Source organism: Myotis daubentonii, chromosome 1 (assembly GCF_963259705.1).
Source record: "Myotis daubentonii chromosome 1, mMyoDau2.1, whole genome shotgun sequence".
Lineage (NCBI taxonomy): Eukaryota > Metazoa > Chordata > Mammalia > Chiroptera > Vespertilionidae > Myotis > Myotis daubentonii.
Genome location: NC_081840.1, coordinates 32044011 through 32064615, shown reverse-complemented (window position 1 = coordinate 32064615; position 20605 = coordinate 32044011).

The following is a 20605-nucleotide window of genomic DNA, read 5'->3' as shown; positions in this document are numbered from 1 at the left end:
GGCCAATGAATGAAGGTGAACACTATGAGCTAATTGTTGTATAGTTGTCTCCTACTAGGCAAAGGTCTGGAAGAAAACTTTATTTGTAGCCTCTGAACATCTTAATGCAATTATTGGGACGTAGCACAGTTAAATACCTGACCTAGACAAATGGAAAGGAAATTTCAGCTTAAAGTGTTTGACTGACACAACTTAATTATCTTTATTTGCTATGTTTTCTAAAGTTCTTGAAAATCATGCTGTCACTTCTTTATAAAGATTAAAATTCAACATATTATGATTAGGGATTTGATCTTCCTTCAAAACCGTATTGACAAAAATGATTCTAGGACTACATTCTTCATTAAGACTACAATATATTTTGAGGTTGCTGTCAGCCTTTTGTTCTTGTTGTTTGGAGAAATGCATAGTTTCCCTTAAAAATTAAATCTCAATCAAGCAAAGTTAATACTTACACCGTGCTATGTAAGACCACTGTCCATGCAGAATCAGGATGGAAGGAAAGGGGTATGAAGACGCTGAAATTATTTTAACTGAAAAGTTGAGTTGGTGATTCTTGCATGTTAGACAATTCCTTTAAGTGACTTTTTTCATAATCCTAGTTATACCTAGAATGTTGTGAAGGGCCATGGATATATAAAAAAGAGAAATATAGTGAAGAAAGGGGCAGAGGGTGTTAGCATATATGGAATATTTAGCTATGATATGTAAGGCTCTGAGTTGTCATTTGGATGAAATTGTAAAGTAAACCTAGGAAACTTCATTGCAATTTAACCTAAGAGTAAAGGGGTCAGCTGCAGCAGCAGCAGCAGCTGCATCAATTTAGAGTGTAAACAATTGGTGTATTTTGCATTCAGAACTAGGGTGTATTTCCTTTTCAGTATTAAATAAAGTGCCTCAAACTAAATCTAGGTTTGGGTACTCATTGAATTCTCAAAAGTCTATGTTAAAAACTTCCATGACAACCTAGTTAGTGCTGTTGTTTGTCTATGGCACCAAGAAGTGCTGCTTGCTTCTCAGACAATCTGCTGCATTTTCTTTTTCATGTATGGGATTCTTTTGCTTCTGAGGGACCTTGAAGAAATAGTCTTTCTTATTGTGTAAAAAAGAAAGAATATAATGCATGTATTGTGTGGATAAAAGAAGTCCATTATGTCCTAAATTCAGCTATGAGCAACAGAAAACGCCACATGACAGTGCCTTAATCAAGTTAATTTCTCTCTCACCCAAGCCAAACCTACAGGTAGCTTAGTTTGGGGGCACTGTGTTGGCTTCAAGGACCCAGGATCCTTCTGTCTTGTTGCTTCACCAACCTCAATACACCTCAAAGTTGCCCAAAAGTTGCACTTTGTATCTCCTTAGTTTCATGGCTTCATTGAGCTGTTGGCGGTGCTGAGAAATGCCATCTTTATTTGGGACAGCTATTTACCTAGCTAATAATTGATGGCTGTAGTCCTAAGGAAGAAGGAGAGCGTAGATATTGCGGGCAACTAGCAGTCTCTGGCATGGTAGCCTAGATAGTGTCTGCATAGGATGTTCTCCAACTGCGTGTTTCCTTCTCCTTTCCTTCCTGCGGCCAGTTTCAGTTAGTTTGTGTTTGCAGAAGAACATCTTGGCACAGAATGGTATCCAATGGTGTGTTGTGCAAAGAATGTTCACTGTGGACACAACTGATGTATTAGCATTCACATTTAAGTAGCTAATTATATTCTTAGCATTTAATATTGTGGAAAACAAACACTTTTCAAAATTGCTTCAGAAACTATTTCGAATTGCCTCCCTAGACCCTTTGTAATTAATAGATGAAAAAGAAAGGATTATTGTCCAAGACTTGTACGAGTAGATAATTACAGCTTTCCTGTGCACATATACTAGATGTTCTGTCCTTAGGATAATTTCAAGGTTAGGCTTTATCATGGATGTCTTTATGTGTTTGCTTTATTTTCTTCTAATGTTCTATGATGCTATGATTATATTCCTCTGGCTCTTTACTTGAAGTGAATGAGTCAGACTTTTTCACCTTGAAAGTGAAGTTCCAGAAGAATTACCTTCAAGCTTTGTGGGACCTGCAGAGTTCATGTTCTATCCTCAAGGAAAAGGAGGTGTTTTAGCCTCCATTCTCATGAATATTTCACGAGAATGAAAAACTTGCAAATTTTATGACCAGAGTCATGTTTCAGACCACTATGTAGAATTATGACCAGAGGGACTTTGTCTGCCTCAATCCTGGCTGTTTGTCTAGAATGTGTTTGGTGCATCATAAGTTATCAATAAAAATATATTATCTAAGTGAACACACTGAATAAATGAATTGCCCACAATGGTGGGTGATGTGTCTTAGCAGCACATGTGTTAAAGAGAGGGTTTCACGACAAGTGCTGGAGAGGATGTGGAGAAAAAGGAACACTTGTGCACTGCTGGTGGGAATGCAGACTGGTGCAGCCACTATGGAAGACAGTATGGAGTTTCCTTAAAAAACTGAAAATGGAACTCCCATTTGACCCTGTGATCCCACTTCTAGGAATATATCCCAAGAAACCGGAAACACCAATCAGAAAGGATATATGCACCCCTATGTTCATAGCAGCACAATTCACCATAGCTAAGATCTGGAAACAGCCTAAGTGCCCATCAGTAGATGAATGGATTAGAAAACTGTGGTACATCTACACGATGGAATACTATGCTGCTGTAAAAAGGAAGGAACTCTTACCATTTGCAACGTCATGGATGGAACTGGAGAGCATTATGCTAAGTGAAATAAGCCAGTCAATAAAGGAAAAATACCACATGATCTCACTCATTCATGGACAATAGAGACCATTATAAACTTTTGAACAATAATAGATACAGAGGCAGAGCTGCCTCAAACAGATTGTCAAACTGCAGCGGGAAGGCTGGGGAGGGTTGAGGGGCAGGAGGTAGGGGGGTAAGAGATCAACTAAAGGACTTGTATGCATGCATATAAGCATAACCTATGGACATAAGACACTGGGGAATAGGGGAGGCTATGGGACTGTCTAGGGCGGGGGGATAAAATGGACACATATGTAATACCCTTTGTAATACTTTAAGCAATAAAAAAATAAAAATAAAAATAAAAAGAGAGAGGGTTTCACCGACTTGGAATTCAATAAGAGCTATGTTGTGACTTCTTACAAGTTATAAGACCTTAGATGCTGGAAGGAATTCGCTTACTTACCTTGGGGGTAAAAGTAGGTTGATTCTGCCCAAATTAATGCACAGAATCAAAGTAGCATATGTGCTCTGCCTGGTGGAACCTCACAGGAAGCACAGTACTTAGTTCTTAATGCCATCCCTTGAAAGACCTAGACACGCAGGCCTTGGAGTACAACATCATCAGGGAATCTCAGAGTGGAGTGGATTCAGAAGCTATTTATGCCAGTGCCCCCCTGATTCTTGGGTCTGCTCTGCAACACCCCTAACGAGTGAGAGTCCATTCTGTGTACATTCCCAGTGATGGGCAGCTCAGTTCAGTTTGAGGCATGCCATTTCATTTCTCCGAACATTCGGATAGTACACTTTGGGAAACGATGAGTGGAAAATAAAGAAGTGTGAAAATGGTGTCTAATCAAGGTCAGTTGGAAGATGAGCAACTTCCACTCTCTTGATGAGTTGTAATGTGAAAGAGGAATTTTTTTGTGTGTGCGTTGAGTTGATGGGAGACTTGGACCAGATACTATCTCTGAAGCAGAAATTCTTAACCTGGAGTCTGAGGGCCTCAAAGGGCTTTTCTGGGGGATGGACTTTTCAGGTAGCATCATACATCCTATGAATGTATTTACAGATTTTTGTGTGTGCATTTTCTTCCCTTGGAGAGGATTCAGATTTCAAATGGAATTGTTTTCCCCAGAGATATGAGCACTGTAGTGAGGTATTCTACAACTCTGAGTTTCTATGTGCTTTTTAAAAAGTATGCATGAAAATAAAATATCAGTTCTCTTTCATACACAGGGAAAACGGACTGACTAGACATTCTGTAACAATTTCTCAGCTGTAATTATATGACCCCTCTTGTTTGAAGCAGGAATATTTAAAATGTATCCCAACATGGACAACAGTGTGGTGATTGTGAGATGATTGGGTGGGTTGAGGTAGAAGAGGGTATAGGGAGGATAAATGGTGATGGGAAAAAATAAAATAATAAAATAAAATAAAATAGAAAAAAAATAAAATGTGTTCCAACTCAACGACAATGGCCCTTCATGACACATAGCTTCACATTTTCAGGTTCCACAGAGTAACAGCTCAGCTGTCGCTTCTGCCTTCACAGTTTAACCTCTGACTTTCTGTGACCCTCCTGGTTTTAAATCCCGGGAAGCTTGGCTCCATCTCAGCCTGAAGCTCTATGGAGCTACCCAGTGAAGAAATGAGTGGCTAGTGCTTGGGAACTTCTGCATTTTTATTCCCGGTTATGATATTTATGGCAGACTAGGCATTTTGTCTCCCCCAGAACCCCAGCTGCGCTCTTGCACATGCTTTTTATTGCAGGGGTTTTGGCACAAATAAGAAAAACAAAGTACTTTTATGATTAACCAAAATACTGATGGCAAGAGTCTGAGTTTCATCAGGGCAGCAAATTACATCTGTCCCCTAAAGGGAATAATTACCTACAGGTTGATAGCAAATGAATAATAACTTGGAGCACATTTATCAGGAAGATAATTTTGCTCATGAAGGGAGAAATAATAATAATGCCACTGAACAGGTGGTTATGGATTTACAAAAAAAATTATTAAATTATGAAGGCAGAAGGTTCTAATAGCTATCCTGGCGAGTCAGACTGGTTTCTCGACCTCCTCTTTTGCAAACATTCCTTCGGAGATTCTCACCCTCAAATAAACAACTTGCTCTCTTTCACCCTTTTCAGGTGGGAACTGCAGGTTTGAGCAGTTGGAGTGCATATTATTAACTCCAAAGAAGATAAAGAGTCATTATGGCCCAGAGTTAGAAAACATTAGTAACCTGGAGTTAGGAGAAGAAGGGGAAGTGGAGGTGCATTTTCAGGAAGCATTTAGGTAGCTTCAAAGCAATTATTGAATCAACTCTCTCAAGGAAATGCCATGCCGGGTTTCACGTGCCTTGCAGTTGTGAATGTGCCACAGAGCTGGGTGAGTTGGTTGTTCTGAATGATTCTGGGGCTAACTTTGGCGTTCTGAGGGAAGGGGGGCGCTTTCTTTGAAAATAGTATAAGAACTATAATATATGCAAAATGGATAAGCAAGCTATTACAATTTTGCTTTATTTTTAATTAATTTGAGAGAGTTTTAGTGCTGGGAGTTTCAGCCTCTTATGGATCAGTGTCATTTGGGTTCACCCGACCACTACAGGAAATGGAGGGAGGTTGCGAGTCAGACAGAGGCCGGTATGCAGGCCTGGAGAACGGGAAAGGATGCTGCCCAGAGCTGCATCATGAGAGACAGGAATGGACCAGGGACCCTAAGGGAAGTAGGTGATAGAAAGCTGTATGCTGTACAATTGGCAGGAAGATAGGATATAACCAAAGTTTCGCTCCCCTATGCTTGTGTCTGTTTTTAAACTAGTTTTGGCCTTGGCACAGAGCTTTGAGCCGAGTGGGCCTATGTACAATCCCCTTCTGTGTCTGAATACCTCGCCAGGTGGGGTTGCATGCGAGGACTAGTGATCTATAGTCATTAGAGGTCCCATGGCAACACGCTCTGGCGTCTGCGGACACCTGATTGTCTTACATCTAGGTGAGAAGGCCAGTCTTCTGGGGATTGGCAGGAGCAGATGGTGGCAATTACATTTTGTTCCCGTTTGCAAAGCTTGTTTCTTTCTCTAAGATTGGCTCATGTTTGCAGACACTGGATACTCCTCTGTTCAAAGGCACACTGGAGGCGTCTGGTTATTTTTTAATAAGCTGGGTTGAGAGCTGAGCACTGCTTCCTTCGGGGGCTCGAGCATCGCATACAGCTGGTTATCAGGAACACGGTAATGAGGATAAGTACATAAATAAGGATAAAAGCATATCCCAAAGCAGTGCCTCTTGCAGGAAGCACGGTGATTTAATAGATGTAAGCCTGACACTTCCTGTGTGTGTAGTCATTAGTGACAGCCTGTAGGTGTGGGAGAAACGCACTTTCTGCTGTGGAGCAATAACATCGCTAAATGTGTATGAAAAATCCCTGTCCTACAATTTTTTCTGCTTTGCCTCTTCAGCAATGATTTAATTCTGCTTTTCTATCCTTTCTGAGGCCCAAAGGAAAGTGATCTAGAGAGTACTAGTAAAGAAACTCTAGTAATCTTTTTGTTTTTTAAATGTATTTTTATTGATTTCAGAGAGGAAGGGAGAGGGAGAGAAAGATGGAAACATCAGTGATGATAGAGAATCATTGATTGGCTACCTCCTGCACTCCCCACCCTGGGGGTCAAACCCACAATCCAGGCATGTGCCCTGACCGGGAATTGAACCGTGACCTCCTGGTTCATGGGTCAACGCTCAACCACTGAGCTACACCAGCCGGGCTCTGGTAATCTTTTATGTATTCAGTTCCTCCAGGTATGCTCCGTGTATCTGTAAGAACTGGCAGAGCAGATTGTGTGAACTTTGCTAGCCACGCCTGCTCCCTGACCTCTTAGGTTGGGCAGACCAGGAAACCATTGTGGGGTGACCAGAGGTGTGAGTGGTGGGTATGGAATGAGGAAAGAAAATTCCAGGCATCTATAATTTCACACAGAGAGATGGACAGGAGTAGATAAAATGTGTTTGTTGTATGTAGGGGAGAATGTGAATGGGCAGGTGAGGAGGAGAGATGCGCATAGGGCCATGTGAGGAATACTAACCTGGGAGTGGGCCCAGCATCCGAGGGCTGTAAAGTGACCTCGGGCAAGTCATTAATTCTCTCTGTTCCTCTGTGGCCTCGTATTTAAGAGGAGGTTGAATTCGGGAGGTTGACTTCACCGAATTATCTCTCAGGTCCCTTCTGGATCTAATTGCTACCCACACCCCTTGTTCAGGGGAGAATATTTGCTTCAGTAGTAATTGGACAAAACTAAAACTGATCCAACCAATACTTAAAACAAATGTATATATTCTAGAGGCCTGGTGCACAAAAAATTGTGCACTCAGGGGGGTCCCTCAGCCCTGTCTGTGCCCTCTTGCAGTCTGGGACCCCTCAAGGGATGACCACCTGCTGGCTTAGGCCTGCTCCCCGGGGGATTGGGCCTAAGCTGGCAGTCAGACATCCCTCTGGCAGCCCAGGAGCCCTCAGGGGATGTCCACTTGCCAGCGGGGAGCAGGCCTAAGCTGCAGTCAGACAGCCTTAGCGCTGCTGAGGAGGCGGGAGAGGCTCCCACCACCACCACTGTACTGGCCGCCATCAGCCTGGCTTGTGGCTTTGCAGAGCTCCCCCTGTGGGAGTACACTGACCACCAGGGGGCAGCTCCTGCATTGAGCATCTGCCCCCTGGTGGTCAGTGTGTGTCATAGTGACCAGTCATTCCCAGTCTTTCTGCTGTTAGGGTCAATTTGCATATTACCCTTTTATTATATAGGATAAAGGCCTGGTGCATGGGTGGGGGCCGGCTGGTTTGCCCTGAAGAGTGTCCCGGATCAGGGTGGGGGTCCCTCTGGGGTTCCTGGCCAGCCTGGGTGAGGGGCTGATGGGTGTTTGCAGGCTGTCAAGCCCCCCAGTGGGGACCCTCACCCCATGGGGGTTTGGCCAGCCTGGGTAAAGGGCTGATGGCTGTTTGCAGTTGGTCACACCTCCTTCAGGGTGGGGTTCCCCACTAGGGTGCCTGGCCAGCCTGGGTGAGGGGCTGATGGCGGTTTTCAGGCTGGTCAAACCCCCCCCTCCCCCCCAGTGGGGACCCTCACCCCATGGAGGTTTGGCCAGCCTGGGTGAGGGGCTGATGGCTGTTTTCAGGCTTGCCACACCTCCTTTAGGGTGGGGGGGTCCCCACTGGGGTGCCTGGCCAGTCTGGGTGAGGGGCTGAGGGCCATTTTCAGGCTGGCCAAGCCTCCCCGGCGACAGAAGCTCCCAGCCTCTCCTTTTTTTCTTTTCTTTTCTTTGTTTTTTATTTATTCTGGGATTTATTTACCTTCTATAATTGAAACTTTGTAGTCTGGAATGGAGCTCAGAGCCGGCCAGGATGGGCCTCCTGCTTGCTCCAGCTCCGTGGCCACGGCTGGCTGAAAGCAGGTATCTGGGGTTTATTTACCTTCTATAATTGAAACTTTGTAGTCTGGAGTGGAGCTCAGAGCCGGCCAGGATGGGCCTCCTGCTCGCTCCAGCTCCGTGGCCATGGCCGGCTGAAAGCAGGTATCTGGGGTTTATTTACCTTCTATAATTAAAACTTTGTTGCTTTGAGTGGAGCTCAGAGCCAGCCACCACAGGCGAGAAGCTTGGCTTCCTCCATCATTGGGGCAACCAAGCCTCCTGCTTGCTCCAGCTCCGTGGCTGCCGGCCGCCATCTTGGTTGGGTTAATTTGCATATAGTTGCTCTGATTGGCTGGTAGGTGTGGCTTAAGGCATAGTGAAGGTATGGTCAATTTGCATGTTTGTCTTTTATTAGTATACACACACACACACACACACACATTTTTTTCCTTTTGCCTTTGATTCCTGAGTTTACAGTGAAGGCACATCTGAAATACCTTCAGTCTATGTGACGGCTGCATTGCTAGAGCATTTGTGTCCCCAGAGGATATGTGTTATGGGAACTTGAATGAGCCTGTGGGAGATCAAATGGGTTTTTACATATTTTTCTCCATGAGTGCTTCTAAAAAGATAGTGTTTTAGCAGAGGTGTTCCCCAAATTAGCTATAAGAATGATTTAAAACTTATGTTGTTTTTAGATGTTGTTTAATAGCCTCCTTTTTAAGCTTAAAAAGTAGTTGAGACTGCTGGAAATTTACTGTGGCTTTTCTATAACCTAGTTCACCAGATTGAATTATATATAAGGCAATTATGTGGTACGGTTAACTTAGAGAAGCACTTAAAAATTTTAGGAAAAATTTTCAGTTACAGTTGTCATTCAATATTCTATTAGTTTCGGATGTACAGCATAGTGGTTAGACATTTATACAACTTACGAAGTGATTCCCCTGTAAGTCTAGTACCCACCTGGCCCTATTACACTCTTATTGACTCTATTCTCTATGCAGCACTTATATCCCAAGACTATTTTGTACCTGCCAATTTAGAGAAGTACTTTAGAACTTCTAGAAACATAGACATCATTTTCTATAGCTCTAATTGAGCGAGGAAGGGGCCGGCTTGGTTAATCAGCTTGAGAATAATCCTTCTTGCCCTATGTACTAGTAGTACTCACATCTTACCAAGAGCTACTCAATGAATGCTGAGTACAAATGGAAAATATCCATAAAGAAAAGCTTTTCTGTTCTTTCTATGTCATCCATACCAGAGCAGACAGCTCACCTGTTCATCTCCTCAGCTTCATCATGGAGCTTTAATCTATTCTCTCCCACTTTCTATAATCCAGCCCAGACCTGTCTCCAGACTACCTGCTCATAGAGCCAGATGTTACTGGTCATGTCTACTTCCAGTCCCAGGAGCCCCTCAAGTTCTACATGCATACCACTTGCTAGCCTCCTCCCCCAGCTGGTCCCTTGCATATGTTTCCTGTCTCTGTGAGTGGTAACAGCTCAACCTGGGACCTAGGCTACAGCTCACTCTCCATTTCTAACTGGCCACTAAATCCTAGAGGTTTCAACCTTATATCTGATGAATTGCCTTCTCCATCCATCACCACTGCTATTGCCATTCTTCAGGCTCTCATGTGGGTCATTGTAATGATTTTCTAGCTGGTGCTAGGAGGCAGAATAATGGCCCCCAAAGCTGTTCACATCCTAATCTCCAGAACCTGGGAATATGTTATGTTCCATGATAAAAGGCAATTAAGTTTGCTAATCAACTGACCTTAAAATATGGAGAGGATTCTGGATTATCCAGGTAGGACCAATATACTCACAAGAGTCCATACAAGTGGAAGAGGAAAGCAGAGGTGGACCTCAGAGTGCTGTGATGGAAGAAGGGCTTGGCCTGCCCTTGCTGGCCTTGAAGATGAAGGGAAGGACCGTTAACCAAAGGAACTCGAGTTGCTTCTAGAAGTACAAAAAGGCAAGGAAGTGAATTCTGTCCTAGAGCCTTCACAAAGGAAGAGAGCCCTTCTGACACCTTGGTTTTAGCCCAGTGAGACCTATTTGGCACTTCTGACCTATAGAACTGTGTGGTTTTAAGTGACTTGGTTTGTGATCATTTGTTACAGCACCAATAGAAAACTAACACACTTATCCTCCTACCTCTGTTGTGCCCACAATCCAAGTCCACTTGCAGGCTTCATGCTACTTCCTGGTCTTTACAACCTTTCCATGATCCCCACCACTTCATTGCCATTATTTCCTCAGCATCTCAACACTTTATACATAGGAAGCAATGAATACATGAAAACAGTCCTTGTTCCAGCACCTTGGTCCAATTCGTGATTTTTAATTTGAGGAGATAATTTAAAAATCAGGTAGTTACCTTATTTTTATATATCTCTTTCTGGGAACATGACAAGATAAAAATATATTCTGTCCTTTATTTCGTTTCTTCTTTTTAAAAAGATTCTATTGTTTTTTCAATTATATAATAGCATTTTATTGTCACCAATTTGATAAACGAAAAGAAAAACCTTCACCCTACAATGAAGCCACTCAAAAAATAAATATTTGTATTATTTTGGTGTGTAGCTTCCTAATTAGTTATAATATACATCTATATATTTTATAAAAGGGTATTTTATGTATTTTGAAACTTTTGACTTAATATAGTGTTAACATTTTTCTACAGTCATTTGATAGTTACACAGAATTCCTCTTTAGGCTGTACTAAAATTTAACATCTTTCTCATTAAACTGTTATTTCCAATTTTTCTCTTTTATGAGCAGCATTGCCATTAATACCTTTGCAGTATCTTTGTGTGTGTCTATGATTATTCCATTAGAACAGGGGTGGGGAACATCCGGCCTGCGGGCCAGATAAGGCCCTGGAAATGATTTGGTCCGGCCCTGCCAAGGCATTAGGGATGAGTTAATTAAATGTTTGACCAAATATAGCAGGCTAATTTTTAAGTTGATAATTTTGTATGGCCCTCCAATGATATAAATATCCAAATGGCCCTCAGCAGAAAAAGGTTCCCCACCCCCGCCTTAGCATAAACTCACTGAGAGTAATAGCTGGGTCAGAGACTCTGGATTTTTTATGGTGTTTGATGCCTTCTAGGAAAATTGTATCAGCAGTGTCCTTTCATCAAATTGACCTTCATGCTCTTACCATCTTTTGGAGCTATGAGGGGATTAGAGAGCATGACATCAAAGGTGGCAAGAGGATAATTTTACTTTGGAAGTGAGCACCACTTTAACTAGTTGGATACTGACCGGGCACCTTGGTTCCCAACCAGCACACCCAGCTCCTTAGTACCTGAGACATCTTCCTATCACCCCTCCCAGGGACTGGTACCATTACTAATCAGAAAAGTCTGTGGGTTGGCCTCCCCCTCCCCACCACATCATATACTAGAAACCAAGGGCAGAATTCACAGTCCCCATATGATTTACTAGGCTTCTGGTCTCTGGCAGGAACCTTAAAGGAAACTCAGTATGGACCAACCACACAGACCCTCTTACCTCCCTGACTCCCCCCCCCCCCGCCCCTTCTTTACTCCAGATCTTATTTATTCATGAAGTTGAGCTACTCATGATTCACGTATACAGGGTGGGGCAAAAGTAGGTGTACAGTTGTGAGTATGACAACCAGAGTTAATGAAGTTGTTGTAATAATCATAACCCGCATGTCTTTTTCCATACAAACAACTATCAGCCACATTGGCCCACTCCTGTATAGGTGCTGCGTGTTATGTTGTGTAGCAGCCTCCTTACGTGGTGGGTGTGAGACCCATAAATGCCCGCTGAGTGGACCAGCCTGACATCTCTGCTCAGGCAACATGAACAACAAAAACCTCCTGCTGGACTTCCAGGTCCAGGGCAGTTTTGACCTGGTTGGTAGTTAGCCTTGGTGGCTGCTATTTCTGGAAACACTTATCTGGCACCTACAGAAGCATTAAAAAATGTCAAGTTTATAAGTCTCCTTTTTGGTGGAATAGTTTTTACCATGTGAGTTTGGGAAAAGCTCAGCTAGTTGCCATGGCAACATGAAAGCTTCCAGACACTTGTTTGTTTGTTATATTCCTTTGTCAGTTTCTGAAGTGGTCTGTGGAGCCTCTTGAAAGGAGAAGTGCTGCTCCGTGTTTGACAGTTAAATCACCAGGCTGCCTGTCAGGGAGGCGGGCTGGGAGAAGGCGGCGGGAGCAGCCAGAGAGCTCCTTCCCTCAACATGTTTTTACAAGGCTCCGGCTTTGGAGACAGGCACTGAATCTGGAGCGGGAGGTACACTCTGGGTCTCTGAAAAAGCAAGAGGAAACCAGTGAAACTCGGAACCACAGAACCTGTCCTTTTCGTCTTGTTTTCCCACCTTTCCACCCCATCCCTAGCTGTGGGGGCTTGTAGGACAGTTGTTTTCTCTAGGAAGTCGAAGGGTGCAAGAGCTGTGCTAGTCAACCCCTGGGCTCTGAAACAAAAGAGGTGCTGGGAAAACAAAACAAGGTTGGCCTTTTTGGGGCAGGAGACCCCACCCTTACCTTCCTTGCCTGTGCTCGGAGGAGGGCGTGCCCCTCAGTGTGGTCCTTTCCCAGCTAAAGCAGCGGGTTGTGTGCAGGGACCAGCACAGTCCCTCGATCCCAGGGGCCCTGGGTCTCTTCAATGCAGGTGGGCCTGTGTGGAGAGTGAGGATTAGGTGATCAGACACACCTAGGACTGCCTAGCTGACCAGCCTTTTGAACACCACAAGGACAACTTACCTTCTATTTAAGGAAAAAATTTCTATAGGAGAAAAATTAGAAAAATTAGGAGAAAATTGTAAAAAATCATCTGTATTTCACTCCCCCACACCCCAAAATTAACATTTTGGTACAAATTTCATATGTGTGAATATATATGAGTGAACATATATGTATATGTTCTTATCTGTGTTTATTTACATATATATTCATATAAATGCCTATATTCATATATGTGCATTGCTATTGTTTTTGTAGAAATATAGAATTTTGCTGTATATACTTTTCCTGCATACATTTTTCATTCAACTATGTAGCATCAGATATTTCCATGCCTATAACTTTGATGATTATATAACCTTTTTAAAATCATATAGACATACTATGGTTTGATTCAACCCTTCCTTCAGTGTTTGACCCTTTGATTATTTCTGATTTTCCATTTCTTTAAACACTTCAGGGCTTACAGTCTCATGTACTTAGATGTAAATGGCTTTTAAAAAGTACCCTCCAAATCAGCAAGTGCCCATGAAATAAATGTTCGCTATTTAATTGTTTTAAACTGGTGAATCAGCTTGAGAAAATCTCTCTAATGACGGAAAACATAGAGCGCTTTGTGAATGTTTAAATCCTAAAGCTCCAGAACTGAGGCACAATTATGCAAAGGAAGCTTCAGGAAGAGAGGACGTGGTTTGGGACTACACTGGTGGGTGTACAGTGTGCTTAGGATGCCAGCCAGCGCGCGCCATCAGGGTTCCCGGATCCCTCTACTGTGCCAACTTGACTGTGATGACCCTCGAGCACGTGGTGCAGCACAGCAGACAGAGATTGGCCTGGGACCAAGGCGAGCTCAGTCTTCCTGGTTCTGCCACTAACTAGCTTCTCCTTGTCAAGTCCTCAGTTTCCTTACCTGCAAAGTGATAGAATGATTCTAGTTCACCTCTGAAGTTCCTTTCAGAACTAAATCTCAGTAGTCTGAAGCTGACTCTGCTGTATTGAATTCATTTGCAGTAACCTGTGGAGAAAACAGCATGGACTGTTAAGATAGCTCCTAGATGCTCAAACCTCAGAGGGAAGGTAAGGGAGGATGGGGGTTAGGGGTAGAGGTCAACCAAAGGACTTGTATGCATGCATATAAGCCTAACCAATGGACACAGACACCAGGGGGGTGAGGGCATGAACGGGAGTGGGGAGGGGGGCAATGGGAGGATAAGGACACATATGTAGTACCTTAATAATAATAAAAAAAAAGATAGCTCCTAGAGTTTAAAACTCTGTGGCCTGGGCAAATGACTGCACCTTTATTGTAATGAACTCAATACTATTTAGTGAAGGGATATTTTTGTTTCCCCATGGTCCATTCCTCCCAGTTTTTCCTGGGTTGTCACTAGTCCCCATTGCAGGCAGTTTGGGTGGTATTGTCTTTCAGGTGATCCTGCCCCTCCAGCCAAGAGGCCTGCATGTCTCTTCAGCAGAGACCCAGGGCCCTGCAATAACAGAAGCCAATTCGTGCTGATAGTGGCTCTCATTCATCCCTTCCACCCAGATGCCCAGACTCCCTTCATTCTGGTTGTTTTCTGGTCTTAAGTATTCTCATTTCTTTCTAATCTGTAGACTTTGCATATATATTTTTTAAAAATTATGTTTTTATTGGTTTCAGAGAGAGGAAGGGAGAGGAGAGAGGAGAAAGAAACATTAATGATGAGAGAGAATCATTGGACTGCCTCCTGTACACCCCCTGGTGGGGGTCAAGCCCGCAACCCCAGCATGCACCCTGACTGGGAATCGAACCGTGACCTCCTGGTTCAGAGGTAGCACTCAACCACTGAGCCACACCAGCTGGGCTGCATATCTTTTTACCATATTCTGCGTTCACTTTTTAGCCAGAGTCAGATCCCGCTGTCTGCTACAGAAAAACCTACCCCTTCATTGTGGGTGCTGGCCTAGTTTTGGTTCTCCAGCTGACCAGACCTTTTGTGACCAATAGTCAGGTCACTGCGTCAGTCTAAGCCTGTGTGTCATGATCTAGGTCAGCAATGGTAGTAACACCAATCTAGTAAGGTTGTTTGGGGTATGGGATGGAACTGGCCACGTGACTTTGCAAGCACAGGGTTAGGATACACGAAGAGCATGATGAATGCTAGTTTCTCTTTAACATGGAGTTTCATTGGGAAGGTCCTATGAATGTAGGACCTTCATTTGAATATGTCACATATGGACCCTAAATCAACAGACTTAGAAGGATGTTTTTGATAATTGTGCTTAGTTTGTCCTCGATTTTTTTTTTCATTATGTTAGGCATAATGTAGGTGTTTTCTAAATATACATTTTTTTTGGTATGACTTAAAAACCATTAAACAAGGACACAGGAAAAACTTGTTATACAGGTTATTAGTATTACACTTTTCATAGTCATCCGTGTTTTAATAAACTGAGCAAAGGGCACACATATTCTGGCCCTTTGGCCAGGGTGTGGAAATATTTTAGCTGAGAGAGCCTTTATTTAACTGTATCACTTTAATGGAATTTGAGTTCTCCAGGGACATTTTAATTATCAGAATCTTCTTTAGAAAAAGCCTCTGAGACTTGAGATAAGTTTACGTATTATTACATGAATCACAGTTTGCTTTAAGAGCTTATCTAAATCCCATCTGTTTGATTGGAAAGGGGAACTTGGAATGAATCCACCTAATTTTCAGTTTTCTTCCTTGGAGAGAATCATGATTGAAAGTCAGAGTGGGGTTATGTGCTGCCTTTTTTGATGTTTTCTAGAAGTTTTAGGGTTTCCATAGTAATGCATGAGGAACCATCATTTTCTGCCATGATTTCCCAGCAAAGAGAGGAGCATTGGTAACTATGGTTTAATATAAATGAAGAAGATGATAATAGGTTATTCTAAATTTGTTCCGACTGTTGGGGGTGAGTAAGGCAGAGCGTTGTGCTATCAACTGAAGGTGACTGACTCCCGGTCCACAGGTGGATAATGTGTTTGCTGATCATCCAGTGGCAATGTCAGAGAAATGATAGGTGTCAGAGAGGTAGGGGTCCTGTCATATTGGTCCTGAGATTCAACAGAGAGTTTGCATTTGAAGAAATACTGATGTTGCGGTGCCTCCTCCAACTTCTTCCTTTTCCCTCTCTTCCTCCCTCTCGCTTTTTCTCTTTGCCTTTTCGACACTTTCCTCTGTTCCCTGCCCCATCACTCCCCCTTCTCAATTCTGTGTCTGCCCCTACAGCCATGGTCTCAGCTGCTCAGGAGGCAGAGGAAAGAGGCCCAGGATGCTGGTTGAGGCCGCGGAGAGTGGAGTCACATGCCGGGGCAGCACCCCCGGCATTGTCCTTGGCGTCTTTTCATCACCCCGAGGCTGCCAGACCTGGCATGATCCCTTTCTTGTAACAATTCAGCCTGTTTTCAGGTTTTCTAAAAATAGCAGTGTTTCACCTCATGTCACAGGGTGTACCTGCGCATCCTTGTTTTATTAAATCCGAACAAATTGTTTCTGTTGGCAGATTTTGAGGCACAATAAAAGCCTCCTCAGCAGCTGTCCAGGGTAGGCATGCACTTCTTCACAGAGGACAAAGCCAACAGAAAGGCTTGTGCCAGGAGCAGTGTTATCATCCACCTCCGTGGTGGTCAGGGGCGGGGTGGGGACTTCCCCGTGGCAGTGATGTCTCTGTGATTCCATTCGCAAGAGCTTCACAGTTCACATTTGCTTTAAACTAATTTTACTTTAAAATAGTATCCCATCGTGATTTTTAAAGTTGGTTATCATTCATAATTGCTGGATCAAGCACAGTGTTAATAGGAACCATACTTCACAGTATGAAAATGTTCTCTCTGCTTATTTAAGAAAGAGTTAAGTGATTCAGTGAGTTCTAGAAAAGTCCAGGTGGTTCTTTGCCTCAGGAGAAAACCAGCTTTCTTACCTTGCAATCCATGAAGGGAAGCCCTTTGGAAGTAGCAGACGTAAGAGCTGTAAGCCTTGCTTAGCTTTTATATTTTATTTAACAATTGTCAACTACTTGTGCTCTACCTCTGTCTGCTCTTTTGTTAAAATTACGAAGTTTCTGATGACCTTGGGAGCAGCCAAGGTCATTGTCTTGGCACCTGGTTACTTTAGATGGGCAGGAAGCCCTTCCTCTCCTTTGCATGCAGATCTGGGGAGCCTCAGGACAGTTCCAATATGAGTAGATTGTTGTTATTGTGGTTTCAGTGGTAGAAATGAAGTCCGTTTAGGTATCAGACTTCCCAGGTATGATGTGACTTTTGGATTTGTTGGGTTAGAGAAATGGAGGAAAGAGGAAGAATGGGACATTCTTTGGGTTGAGACCGTGGGAAACCCCAGAGAGTCACATGTTCATAGTCAGGCATAGAATCCGTCCATCACCCATGAATCCATCTAGCTTATACTGAGGGACTATGCACCTGCACAGGTAATAGGAGGGTAAGCATGGCACACTAGTGTCCTGCCTTCAAGGGGCTTGTGGTCCAGTGAGGAACACCCACTCTTTCATCCGGTGCCTCTTCTAAGCCTCCCCACACTCTGCCTCCACACACACATGCAGTATTTCAGAAAGGAAATGTGAACAGAATAGATTACACACATCTAGACTGTAAGTTTAGTTTAAATTTTAATTATCTAAGGATAAAGGAACTTTTAAGAAATGAGATGCTTAAACAGAATAGCGACTGCTACAGGCTCTCTCTTGTTTTCCTCCTTTCCCTTCCCGTGGTGTTTAGTGAATGGTACTGTATAAGAAGACCATGACCAAGGCTGTGAGAGAGTGAGGATGGGGCCAGGTACAAGGAATAGTAGACATTTCCTTCAAGGTCTTCACAGTGCAGAGAGCTTTAGCTGTACAAAGCTTGCCTAGTATTAGCTGTTTACCAGGTAAGTAGTATGGAAATGCTATATAGTCATCTTCAGAGTCAGCTGGGAAGGGCCATATAAGAGGGGACTTGGAGTAGCATTTGACTGGGAAGGCATTCTCCAGGAGGGGGTGGGACCAGATGCCTAGAAGTGGGCAAGTACCACTCTGTCCTGGGCAGTGAGTTAAAGATGCTAATTTTGTTGAACTAGAAGTTACCCTTAGAGAGCACAGTGGTATAACTTGGAGAGGTGGCATGGGGTTGGACCCCAGGTAGCCTTAAGAGACAAGCAAAGAGGTTTGGGCTTTATCTTGTAGCTAATGAGGGAGAGTGACATGGTAAGAACAGTACTCAAGAAAGATGAATTCGGTGTAGTCTAAGAAAGATGCATCTAGCAGACTGGAAGAGCATGGAAACCAAATCTAAAGGGACTTTGTGGTATCATAAGAGGTACATTAAAGACATGAACCGAGGGGTTCAGAGTCCTTGGAAACTTGGCTGCAGAAGCCAGCAGGGACTTTAATCATTTTCTCCTCTGTCCCCACTAGATGCATAATTTCTCTGAAGCACTGATTGCCACTGTTTTAGAGTCAGGAGGGATGCATGTTTATTCAGTGAGATGGCTAATAACTCACGTACATCATACATCTGTAGATCAAGGGAAGGCACCTTTGTTAGTCACCTGGGCCTGGCATAACAATACCCCAGACCGGTTGGTTTCACAACAACAGTATTTTCTCCCATAGTTTGGGAGACTGGGACTCACAGAGCGAGGTGCTGGCAGAGCTGTTTTTATACTGAGGCCTCTCTCCTTGACCTCTAGATGGTCGTACGCTCCCTGTGTCTTCACATGGTCTTTCTGTGCAGACATATGTGCCCAAATTTCCTCCTCTTGAAGGACACCCATCATAGGGGGTTGGGGCCCATTTGACAAACATCATTTTAACTTAATTACTTCTTTAAAGACCCTATCTTCAAATAGGGTCACATTCTGAGGTCCTGGGGATTAGGACTTCAACATATGAATTTGGGCGGGGGGAGTGGGGACACAGTTCAATCCATAGCAGCACCCAAGGAGGAATAATATGAGGGGAACAGGAGCACAGAGGCCAAGCCTCTCTCCTGGGCCCTTCTCCAGGCTCTGGCTCCCGATCCACCCCCTGTGGTAAAATGGTCCCCCCCCCTAACAGAAAGTTCCCTGAGTCAGCTGTCATTCTTTTTTTTAGGAGAAATTAGGTGGCTGTCATCTGGAGGTTTTCAGCTCCCAATTTTAAGATTAGCAGCTTTCTTCCTCTTCTTCTTTTTCTTTTTTTTTTTCCCTTTAACTTTTCTGGCCATGCTAGTTTCTTACCATATTTATTGTAGTCATGTGCATGGTAATTTGTATAATGATGGGGAGATCTCTGAAGATGAACAGAAGATACAGAATAAACAGGGGCAGTAAGTTACAGCTACATAGTTGTCATTATTGTTCTCCTTCCAGGGTTAGCACTTGTTTTTGACTTCTTTCACCTTGACCTCTGAGGTGACACCGTCTTTTCATTTTAATTTTTTTATTTATTGATTAAGGTATCACATATGTGTCCTTATCCCCCCATTACCCCCTCCACCCCCCCACTCATGCCCTCACCCCCCTGGTGTCTGTGTCCGTTGGTTAGGCTTATATGCATGCATACAAGTCCTTTGGTTGATCTCTCCTTCTTACCCCCACCCTCCCCCATACCCTCTTTATTTTTGTGGTTCTGTATTGCCACTGGCTGGTTCAGGCTGAGGCCTCAGGTCCTCATGCTCTCACTTTTAAATTCTTATTCCACTCTGGATTTTAAGCTATCACTGCTTTCCTCACAATCATATGAACCCCTACTGGAAGTCTATTGCATTCTAGTCTCAAAAAAACACACACAACCCCATGAGGAGGCAGGACAGTGGAGTGATTAAAACAGGGGACTGGAGCCAGACTTGCTGCCAGGGTCAAATCATGGCTCTGATACTATTACCCTCCAATTTGGATAATATTCTCCAAACCTCAGTTTTTGTCTCATCAGTTAAATGACAACAATAATAGTTCCAACCTCAGAGGACTGTTGTGAGATTTGAATGAGTATAAAGGGCCTGGCAGGTAGTAAATGCCATGCACATGTGAACTATATAATTATTACTAGGCTTGCCTTTGTTCTCAGTAGCTTCCTTGGAGATTCAGATCTTATTTGGCTCCTTCTGTTTCCCCCACCAGGTTTCCCTTGTTGTAGCTCACTTAGGGGTGGGCAGGCTTCCCTGGAATTCTCCCCAGACCAGCTGCCCATATGTCCCACCAATAACTGATAACTGGAAGTAGTTGACAAGGTCTGTAAATTTTGTTCACTATGGGGGCAGTTCTGCTGGACGAGTCACAATAGGTTTTGCTGAAGTCTTGCCTTCCTCTCAGACCAGTTCCCTACAAAGCCACCAGGGGCCCTTGAAGACTCCCAGAAAGGAGGGGCTACCCAGGCCTTGGCTGAGATGTTTGTCATTTACTTCTGCACAAGTAGCAACTTTTTGGAACTGGGAGCCTGTTATCCAAGGGAAAGTTTGGAATGGTCTGTCACAATGCGGAGGGGTTGTACCACTTAATTAAAAAATATGTATTTTTATTGATTTCAGAGAGGAGGGGAGAGGCAAAGAGATATAGAAACATCAATGATGAGAGAGAATCATTGATCAGCTGCCTCCTGCAGGACCCCCATTGGGGATCGAGCCTGCAATCAGGGCATGTGCCCTGACTAGGAATCAAACTGTGACCTTCTGGTTCATAGGTTGATGCTCAACCACAGAGCCACAGTGGCCGGGCAGGTTGTACCTCTTCTTGTTATCTAGT